General features: G+C 50.6%; 1 pseudogene; it reads right to left on the bottom strand.

Annotated features, from left to right (window-relative positions):
* Positions 1-1,187: 1,187 nt before the first annotated feature.
* Positions 1,188-10,289, bottom strand: LOC123076315 (uncharacterized; annotated as a pseudogene).
* Between the last annotated feature and the right edge of the window lie 1,377 nt (positions 10,290-11,666).

The raw sequence follows: 11,666 nt of genomic DNA, 5'->3' as shown, positions 1-11,666 counted from the left end.
GCGGTGGTGGTCTTGGCGGTGGCGGTCTTGGCGGTGGTGGTCTTGCCTGAGGTCGAAGATGATACCAGTCCCTGTGGCCGTCGTGCCATACTTATCATGTTCCTACTTCTTAGTTTCTTTAGATAACGATGATGATGTTCCATGTCTTGCAATACTTATGTTCTTGAAGTTTCGACGATGATGATCTTTAGCTGATGAACTTGAGTACCTTTAGATGATTATGATGATATTCAGTATCTTTAGATGATGAACTTGATGATGATCTGTCATATTTCTGTGTATATATGCATACTGTCGCATTTTGTGCTTTTGAATGCTGTCAAATGGATGAAAAGAGAGAAAACAGAGAAAACAAAAAAAAACAGAACAGATCGCCGTCGGCATAGACATGCCCAGGAGCGCCCAGCGGCCGCCACGTGGCAGAGATATGCCAATGGCTAGATGAAAATCTATGCCGACGGCTAGGCCGTCGGCATGGTTGGCTAGCGTCTTTGACGACGCCGTCCGTTGTCGTCTGGTGAAAATCAGCGCCGACGGTGTTTCTATGCCGACGGCCGTACGGACGCCGTCGGCTTATATGCCTATGTCAATGGCTTTTCTATGCCGACGGTCTAACACAACTACGCGGACGTTATCTACGCCGATGGTGGACGTCGGCATAGAGGTAGACCGACGGCCGGCGGCCGTTGGCATAGCCTGTTAGTCCGGTAGTGCGTATAACACAGGTATTGCGTTCAATGTTTATTCTACCTATCTATCCATGCCATTAATCCTGCTTCCCTGCCATTGTTTTTCTGATGACTACCTGAGGAGAGATGACTAGACACTTCCCTGCCACTAATCCTGAAACAATATATAGTGACTAGACATGGGGATCTTAGACTCTTAGTTGTGAAAGAGTGATCATGGCAGTTAGATACAGGATTATCTATTATTTGGAGGAAAAAATTGAATAAACACCTCTTTAGTTGCAACACCTTTTGTAATCCCTGTCAATCGTGATATTACAAGCCGCAAAAGTACAACACTTCTAGTTCTTGAAAAATGTGACCATCCCTCGGTTCAGGTTCAAGAAAATTGCAAAAGGGAACCAACTTCTTTTTATTCCTCTTCGTAGTGCCACATATCACAGCAGCTTACATCAAGAGTACACAGCAATGGCTTGCATAAAACAAGCAAAACACCTCTTACATCCAGAACACTACAGGAGAAAAGGACAGGATATGCTTAGACACTACACAAGAGTTAGAGCAGTGGCGCGTGGTTTGCAGCTCTCCCCTGTGATCATACTTAAGCCCAAACGTGCTCATATTTTTTTCAAAAAGAGGGATCTCCCCGGCCTCTGCATCAGAGTGATGCATACGGCCATCTTATTAATGAAATAAAAGGTTCCAACAAGGTTCCAAAGTCTTCGACTGAAAAGTAATAAAAAGACAGCTCACACAGAGCTAAAGAGGCTAGACACACAGACTAGACAAGATAAGACGCCACAACCGGCTGGCTAAAGATAGATAGGTTAACTAATTGCCTATCCTATTACATGACCGCCATCCAAACCGGTTGAAGATATCCCGAGCTACCATCTCCCAGCGGATAGATCCAGTAACCAAATGCTCCCTGGCCTCCATCGGAGTGAGTAGCGACCATGAACGGATCACGGCCGTGGCTCGGAAAATAACCTGTAAAAAGTGAATACGTGATGTTCTGTTAAAAACCAAATCATTTCTGCAAGTCCAGATAGTCCACAACAAAGCGCAAACTCCAACACGAATATGTCTCGCTAATTCAGGCTCAATCCCAGTGAGCCATGTCCCAAATAACGTAGTGACAGAATCCGGTGGAGTAATATTAAAAGCAATGTGAACCGTCCGCCAAAGTACTCTGGCAAACGGGCAATCAAAAAAGAGATGTTTGATCGTCTCGTCCCGATCACAGAAGCTACACCTCGTAGGTCCTGTCCAATTACGCTTAATCAAGTTATCCTTGGTTAAAATAACCTGTTTATGGACAAACCACATAAACACTTTTATTTTCAAGGGAACTTTGACATCCCAAACATGCTTGGAGGTAGGAATGGAGCTCGAATTAATTACATCAATATACATTGATTTAACCGTGAATACTCCAGACCTAGTCAGTTTCCAGCGTAATTCATCGGGTTGTTGAGAAAGATGGACATCCATTAGTCTCCGAACTAGACGGAGCCAATCTTCCCAACGATTGCCCACTAACGACCGTCTGAACTGAATATTAAGGGGGATGGATTGAAACACCGTAGCAACGAACACCTCACGTCGTTGAACAATGCGATATAAAGACGGATATTGAATGGCCAAGGGTGTCTCGCCGAGCCAAGTATCCTCCCAGAAGCGTGTACTAGCGCCGTTGCCAATAACAACCTTTGTCCTATTAAACAAAGATTGTTTGACTTTCATCAGGCCTTTCCAGAAAGGCGAGTCAGTTGGCCTGACTGTGACCTGGGACAAGGACTTTGTCTGTAGGTACTTGCTGCGAAGGATTTGGGCCCACATGGCATCAGTCTCAAAAGAAAGCTTCCACAGCCACTTGCTAAGAAGGCATCTGTTCTTAACTTCAAGATTCTCAATACCAAGACCCCCTTGGTCTTTCGGTCTACAGATGATATCCCATTTTGCAAGTCTGTATTTTCTTTTTAGATCATCACCCTGCCAAAAGAAACGCGATCGATAAAAGTCCAGTCTTTTCCTAACACCGACTGGGACTTGAAAGAACGATAAGAGAAACATAGGCATACTCGTGAGCACCGAATTAATCAGAATTAATCGGCCTCCATATGACATGAGCTTGCCCTTCCAGCAACTCAGTTTCTTCTCAAACCGGTCTTCGATGCACTTCCATTCTCTATTGGTCAGCTTTCTATGGTGGATTGGAATACCTAGGTAAGAGAAAGGTAATTCCCCCAAGTCGCACCCAAACAATTGCCTATAAGCCTCCTGTTCGTCTTTGGCTCTACCAAAGCAGAACAGCTCGCTCTTATGAAAGTTAATTTTTAACCCGGTCAATTGTTCGAAGAGGCATAACACCAGCTTCATATTTCTCGCCTTGGCCAGGTCATGCTCCATAAAGATGATTGTATCATCAGCGTACTGAAGGATGGATACACCTCCATCAACCAGATGAGGTACCAAGCCACCCACTTGACCATTCTCCTTAGCCCTTCCTATCAAGATGGCTAACATATCAACCACAATGTTAAACAAGATAGGGGACATCGGATCTCCTTGTCTAAGGCCTTTATGTGTCTGGAAGTAATGACCAATATCGTCATTCACTTTAATTCCCACACTCCCTTTTTGCGTAAATGATTCAACCTGGCGTCGCCAGGCTTCATCAAAACCTTTCATACGCAATGCCTGTTGGAGAAATGGCCATTTAACCTTATCGTACGCTTTCTCGAAATCCACCTTAAAAATGACACCATCTAACTTCTTGGAGTGGATTTCATGGAGCGTTTCATGAAGGACGACCACCCCTTCAAGGATGTTTCTGTCCGGCATGAAGGCAGTTTGGGAGTGCTGCACCACAGAATGCGCAATCTGTGTGAGCCTATTAGTCCCGACCTTGGTGAATATTTTAAAACTAACATTGAGTAGGCAGATCGGCCTGAACTGCTCAATTCTCACAGCATCCGTCTTCTTAGGAAGCAGTGTGATAGTTCCAAAATTCAAGTGAAATAATTGAAGCTGTCCAGAGAACAGATCCTGAAACATAGGTAGCAAATCCCCCTTAATAATATGCCAGCACTTCTTGTAGAACTCCACCGGAAATCCATCCGGTCCGGGAGCCTTATTATTTTTCAACTGTGCTATAGCATCAAACACCTCCTTCTCCGAAAACGGGGCAACCAGAATATCATTTTCAGCAGCCGAAAGTTGAGGCACATCCTCAGTTCTGGACTCATCGAGAGATACACAACTATCCTCCGGAGGTCCAAATAACTGCCTATAATATTCGGTTATATATGTTTTTAGGTTATCCTGTCCTAAAATAGTGCCCTCATCTTGTTCAAGTTGGAATATTCTCTTCTTTCTGTGCTTACCATTAGCAATCAGATGAAAGAATTGAGTATTTGCGTCCCCTTGGACCACTTTGCGAACCTTAGCCCGCAAAGCCCACTTCAATTCTTCTTCACGGAGAAGTTCTTTCAACCTCTTCTCTGCTTCAGTTTTAACCTGGAGCTCAGCAGGCATCAAAATCGTGGATTCGGCCTTGACGTCCAGATTCTGTATAAGAGAGAGGAGCCTGTCCTTCTCAATCTTATATACCCCACTAAGGTGCTTAGCCCAACCCCGTAAGAAGCTTCTCAAACTCCTAATCTTATTTTGCCAACGCTCGACCGCGGTCCTACCGCCTACACCCTTCGCCCATTCCCGAGCGATCAGGTCTAGGAACCCTTCGCGTTCGAACCAGGCCATCTCAAAAGAAAAGGTGTTTTTATTTCCCACGTGGTTCGGCTCCCCTGAGTCAACGAACAGGGGTGTGTGATCGGAAAAACCCCGTGAAAGAGCTTGAACCGTCACAAGCGGGAACTTCTGTTCCCACTCCACACTCGCAAGAACGCGATCAAGCTTTTCGTACGTCGGGTTGGGTAAAGAGTTAGCCCAGGTGAACTTTCTACCAGAAAGCTGTATCTCCCTCAGATCCAGGCTTTCAATAATAGTATTGAACATGAACGACCATCTGCCGTCAAAGTTATCATTATTCTTCTCCTCTCTCCTCCTAATGATGTTGAAATCTCCCCCAACTAAGATTGGAAGCTGCTCGGACCCACAAATCCGAACAAGATCCGCTAAAAAATCCGGTTTAAGCTCGGGCTGTGCGGCACCATAAACCGCCACCAACGCCCAGTTGAAACCATCAACCTTAGACCTGACTCGAAACTTAACCGCGAAGTCTCCCATGACTACACTCCGGACTTCAAGCGAATCGCATCTCACACCCAGCAAGATACCACCCGATCTTCCTCGCGGAGGGAGGCAATGCCAATCAAAATCAACACCACCCGCAAGAGAGGAAAGGAACTGGGGCGCAAAGTTGTCTCTACCAGTTTCCGATAGAGCAATAAAATCTAAACGATGCTCCAGAGATGCCTCAGCAAGAAACCTTCTTTTAGCCAAGTCTTTCAGACCTCTGCTATTCCAAAAGATTCCTTTCATCACTCATCATGAAATTTTTTAGTAGTCCGAATCCTAGCACTTCTACGAACTGTAGAATCGGGGTAAATTTTCCGTTTCTACTTACGCTTGGGTTTGCTAGGTCCTGACTCCCGATCCTCATAACCGGGCTCAGCGGAACAGACAACTGCATTCTCTATGAGCATATCATCGTCCTCTGACTCATGATTGGATGGTGCTAAATCCACACACATATTGTTGAGCACTCTAACCCCTAATGCATCAATTTCATTGTCATTCATGGGTTTAACCGCTGCAAGATTACGAATAGTTTCTAAGGCACGCTCCGCCTCCAAATCTAACAAATCATTCACCGAACTGGAAATCTCACTATCTGTAGCCCCGAGAGAAACTCCCAATTGGTTTGCATTATTTATAATCTCCTCATTAGAAAAATGCAATAAAGAGTTAGATATGTTGACGGACATACCAGTAGAGATTGCAGCATCCTGAAGCTTAGCCACCCTCATGGCACATCGCTGCTGAATGTCGTCCACTTCCGGCTGTGTCTGGAGACGGGCACTCACCCGTCGTCCCTCAGACATCGGATCCGGTATCCCACCGAACGCAATCACCTCCTCCCGAGAAATCCTGGTCGGAGTAAGGCCTCCTGCCCCACCCCAACCGCCAGGCCGGTCCGTCTGGACGGACTGGCTCTCCCCACGGGACTGCACCGGTGGCGAACGGGGGGACGGGGGTGCCAGGGTCGCCTGCCCTAACTCCCCCCCATGACCGCAGAAGCCACCAACATGGGCGCCTTAGGAGAAGGAGGCCCCGAGGCCACCTGCCCCGAGCCCCCCCCCCAAAGGCACCGACGCCACCAGCAGAGAGGAGCAGGCGACGGGAGAGGAGGTATCCGTGGCCACCTGCCTCAGACCCCCTCCCAACGCAGAGAAGGACACGGGAGCCACCTGCCCCGAGTCCCCTACCTCAGCCGGAGAAGAGCGACCGGAGGCCGCCTGCCCCGGGGTCCCTCCCGACAACCCATCCACAACCACTGGCGCCACGCCCTGAGAATGGACAACGTGCTGAGCAGGAGAGAGAGTGGCCACCTGCCGACTCACCTCTACCCCTCCGCTGCCCGAGATCGACGAAACCTCAGTAACCACAGGCATAGAACAGTCAGTATCCTCAAACCCCAAAGCAGGCAACGCAAGCTCAAAAGCCTCGTCGGACTCAACCCGATCACTCCACAGCCTCGGGGGTGCAGAAGCGGGTTCAAAAGACCCAAATCTCAGTGATGTCACAGGCAGTGAGGAGGGTGGCTCCGCTCCCTTCTCGGTCATCGCAGTGTCGGGCCCCGGTCCCTTGGACATCTGTCGTCCAGAATCCTCGACCGGCGGCTCCCTCGCTCCTGCGCTGCCGTCACCCTCGTGCATATCCACATCGGACCCGTGAGTCGCCGCAACCAAAAGGCTCTCATCCTCAAACTCAATAACCAAATCATAGATCCTGCCTCGATAAGCCCACTTAACCACTTCCGGCACATACTCAACGTTCAGAATACTAACCAGAACCCGAGCAATCCCGTGAGCTCTGGTGAACGCCATATCCACTCGCTCAGGCTTCCCAATCAAAATACCCAAGCTGGCCACAACGCGAGCATCCTGCAAAGGCTTGGATGGGGCCCCGGAAAAACGCAACCACGCCTGAGTAAGCGGCGCACCCTGAGGCTCCACCAGCTTCCACTCGTGGAACTCAAGGATGCCATCAGTTCCCGGTACATTACACATCCCAAAACTCAGCAACCTCTGCAGGTCCTCAACCGAAGGAAACTCAACTCTGAACATCTTATCATCGAGACTGACGAGGTCCCACTGGAAGTCCCCAGGGACAAGCTCCCGAAGCCTCTGCACGATCTGCGTCTCAGAGACCTCCCCTCTGGCGACCTTAACAATCCCCGTAGTCATGCTCGGGGTCTCATCAGTAACCTCTCGCTCATACGGAGACTCAAAAAACGTGAGCTCAGCACAGTAAACGCCATACATCATAAGTGACGGTGCCTGCTCTCGCAGAATCGGGCAGTCCCCGGAATCATGTGCCGGCTTGCCGCAGGTGTCGGATAGCCGAGCCACACACTCCGCAATGAAGTGGCCCTTGTCGCCACAACGATAGCAAAGCATATTTTCCTTCTTACGCGCCCATTTGGACGCCCTATCTAACTCAGCCCTTTCCGTCGTTTCCGCAGACACATCAGTCATAACCTCATTCTCAGGGACCTGGACAGTAGCAAGAGCCGTAACCACCTCCATAGCATGACCGGTCAGAACTGGTTCCTTGGCAGCCCCGCTAACTGTCCCCTGCTCGACAACAACAGTAGGGGGTGGTTGACGAGGACGGTACCGGCCCCCTCGGCCTCCCCGACCCCCCCGATGGCCACGGTTACCACCGCGCTGCCGATTATCCGGACCAGACTGCCCCTCAACAAAGCCACCGGACGGACCCAAGAACGGTCTCTCAGCTGTACCATCGCTTTGCCAAGCGTAACCTCGACCTCCACCCGTTGACGAAGAACCGCGGTGTTGTCCAGTCCCAAAGACATCGTAGCCGTCATCCCCCCACTGACCCCAGGGCACAACCACAGAGCCACCACCGTTCTGCGGCGGCGGAGATGGGCGAGCAATGACGTGGGGAGGAGGGGCCGACCTGGGCAGCGGAACCGACGACACCGGCGCCTTCGGGGGAGGAGCCCCCCGGCCCGCAGCGGTCATCAAAGCCCCGTTGACGGCCATCGGCCGGGGACCGGACGCCGGCCCGCCTCGCCCGCCCGCCGACAAGATGGGAGCCGGCGACTTCCCGGCGGGCGCCACACCAAAGCCCCCTGCCCCGCGTCCCGCCACAACCTTGGGGGGCACCACTCCGCCCCGGCCAGCCCCAGGCGCCGGCGCCGGCGACACACCCCGGCCACCACCTTGGCCCGGCGGCGGCGGCACAACAGCCCTCGCAGACCCGCTAGGTGCCGGCGGCCTCTTGCCCGGAGGAGGCGCACCGCCAGGAGCAGGCGGCCTCTTGCCCGGAGGAGGCGCACCGCCAGGAGCAGGCGGCCTCTTGCCCGGAGGAGGCGCACCGCCAGGAGCGGCCATCGCGCAGAGAGGAAGGATGCGGCGAGCCCGGCCCGGCCCCACCAAACGGCGATGTGGTGCCCGTCGCAACGAAACCCTAGGACTGCGCAGCGAAGGGGTGGGAGACGACGAACGTAGCGTGCATGCGCCCCCCTCGATCGTAGTAGTTGGACTCGGCTCTGGCTGGGCCTCATACCCACCGGAACTCGGCCCACTCATACCACTCGGCCCAACATCTTGCGGCCCGACTTGGCCCAGCAAAAATTTCAAACGCACCTTTCGAGCGTCTCTGATCTGGATCGCCGTGACCGGCTGCGACGCAGCCGCGATCACCTCCGGCGCCGATCGAGAGCTCGTCCGATGAGCAGCCTTCCGTCCCAACTGCTGTTTAGAAGCTACCACACCATGCTTCTTTTTCTTCCGCGAAACTCTCGTCCACCCATCCGAAGAAAAATAATCCGACAAAGTATGAGGCGGCAAAAATACCTTGGGAATAGGTCCTTTCCACGGCTTGATCTTCGTCGACGAGGATTTACCGTGTCCCTCCGTTTTCTGATCGAGAGCCTTCTTGACCTGTAGACCCTTAGACAGATCCCGTACCATGCCCGAAATGATCGCGTTGGGCTCGGTCTTGTCAGACAAAATGCATCCGCCCTCACCTTCTTCGTCCGCATCGGTATCATCCGCAAGCACCCAAAATCGTCCTCCGATGTTTGGCTTAGGTGCTGCATTCTCGGAGTCCGACGCGAGATCGACTAATTCAATCGACTCCTCCACAGGCGAACTCTCCTGCACACACTCGCGAACGACAATTTGAAAATCATCAATAGCAAAACACGCACCTGCTTGGATCTGTTCATCCACATCCAGATAGCGTCCCGCGAGAATGTCATGATCTCGATCTCGAACTGTCGTCCATCTAGATGCCGCATGGTAGTAAAGGAACCCATCTCTACCCGATCCAATCTTGTGGTCATCGCTGAATTGGATCCTCCATCTGATAGGGACCAAGAGAGAAGCCTGAATCACCGCATCATCCTCCGATCCGGCCGGCCCCCTCCGAACTGCCAGCGCGGCGGCGGCGGAACCACGGTCTCCAGGACCGGCGACGATGGAACCGGCCCCCCCTGAATTGCCAGCGCCGCCGGCGGTAGAACCGCGGTCACCAGTACCGGCGGCGGTGGATCTGGAGGCCGCTGCATTTCCGGCGTCATTTCCGACTGATTGGTTTGCTACAAAAAGGAATTCCCAAAAAACGTGCTCATATGGAGCACGCAACAATCGAAGACGCATGTAGGCTTCACTCCCTCGCGCTGCACACAATCGACAAGGCAAAAGTTGTTGTTGCCCATGTACGCGAGAGTGGCCCTTGTTGCTGCCAGTCGCCGCTCCGGGATTTTGAGGAACAACTTCTCCTTCACCATCTTCCAATCCGGCTGCACAGCACTTTCGCGGCTGCGGGAGGCGACTTCACAGGCACAAATGTACCCGTCTTTACAGAGCCCAATCCATGCATCTAGCTCGCTGTCGTAGCCCCTAGAAAGGTAGCGCCCATTCCCCGTGCCACCTCCACTCAGAACGCTTGGTGTCGAATGAGAAGGTACCCTTTGGAACATGTTGATAATGTCTGTCGTGTGCAGACATGAATATGGTGTGCCCGTCCGGGTGCAGCGCGTAAGAAGAAATTATGTCATCCCTGGTAAATGGCGGTGGCGAACGGCACACTTTTCCAGGACCAATCCATGGCTGGCCGTGGATCCCACATCTCATCGCTTCCCGTGGCTGCCCATGACATGGCCTCAAAAGAGTGCTGCTCGCCGGCATGGCGAGATGTCAATGCATACAACGCATCACCAGCGGCCACAGAGATGTCAATGCCACCAAGCAGTGACCGTGGTAGGCTTGGCCCGATGGTGATTCCCGCTATCTCGGTGTCATATACGAGGGTGGGGGTCTGCGGACAGCGTGGGTTGGTGGCGATGAAGATGCTGTTACCGAAGGCTGGGAAGCTCATGTCAAGATTGCCTATTGGCACGGGAAACCGGAGGACGGGAGGGTCTGGGAACCCAACCGGCACGTCCAGGGAACGTCCAGGGCTCCCCTCCCGTCCAGGGCGTTTGAAAAATGTCCGTGATGAAAAACATATGCACTTTTAAGAAAGTACATGATTTCTATATAAATTTAGTATTTATAAATACTGGTGAATATTTAAATAAATATTTATAATTTTAAAAATGGGAATGAATTTTAAAAAATAGATCCTTTTTAAAAAGGTGTTGATTTTTTAAATGTTTATCTCATATATAAAATACAGAAATAGACAATAAAAACTAATAATAAGAACACGAAAAACAACATAAATTTCGTATAAACAAAATCAGTGGAAAATTGTTAGCAAAAACAATGAAACCAAAGCACCCCGCAGGTGTCACGCACGTCCCCGCTATTCCCCATGCTATGTAGGGAATAATATTTGCCTTGATCTTCTAAGCATTACTGTCACACGGATTTCTTGTCCTTTGCTCCTAGCAAAGTACTAGCGGGTAGTGTTGTGAACATGTGTTATCTGTGTAGGTCTTCGGATCATGTTGTTTGGATCTTTATTAATTAATCATAAAACTAGTTTTTACAAATAACGACCTATAGAATAGGCCCAAATGAATCTCACCAATTTCCTACGTAGGCACCGTCTTCTCTCCTGCGCACCGGGTGGAGTTTTGCTTAACAGGGAAATTGTCCCCGCTGTCCCATTTGTTTGGATATTTATCCATTTTCCAAAAGTGTTTTGACCTAGACAACAAGTAAGGAAACAGGGTTGCTTCATTCTTCGAGTATATCGTTAGTAAAAAGGCGAGAGCCGGCAAAAATCGATCGAAATATCTAATTGAAAGTGTCAATTTGTGGAGCCATCACTTGCCATTCTTCGGAAGTAGGAAGTAATTTCACTCCCCCCCCCCACCCTAGAAAAGGGGTTATACCATACATCTTACTACCAGGGAAAGGGTGAAGTATAAGTTTCATTCAACCCTTGGTTTAGATGTCACTCCAAAGATGGGTTGTTCCATTTAATTTCATTTTTAAGGGCAGTTGAGTAACTTAGTTAATAACTATGTTCAACTCCTCTGCGTTTGCCATAGCTGTTGACTTGGATGGCACTCCAAAGTTGTGTTGTTCGGTTCAACTTTTTAGGGCAATCGAGTAATTTAGTTATTTGTCTAATCTCTAAGCTCCGATCCGCTCCTCTGCATATGTCATACGCCAACCACCGTGAACTGTCACTAAGATAGTGCGACCTCAGTGGTTCGTCGGCATTGACATCTCCTGGGCGCTCCTGGAGATGTTCGAAGCGCACACCATCCTACATGAACTCGACGTGTGCATGCAGGTGTTA

This window comes from Triticum aestivum, chromosome 3D, assembly GCF_018294505.1.
Source record: "Triticum aestivum cultivar Chinese Spring chromosome 3D, IWGSC CS RefSeq v2.1, whole genome shotgun sequence".
NCBI classification, from domain to species: Eukaryota; Viridiplantae; Streptophyta; class Magnoliopsida; order Poales; family Poaceae; genus Triticum; species Triticum aestivum.
This window is presented reverse-complemented; position numbering and strand designations above follow the sequence as displayed.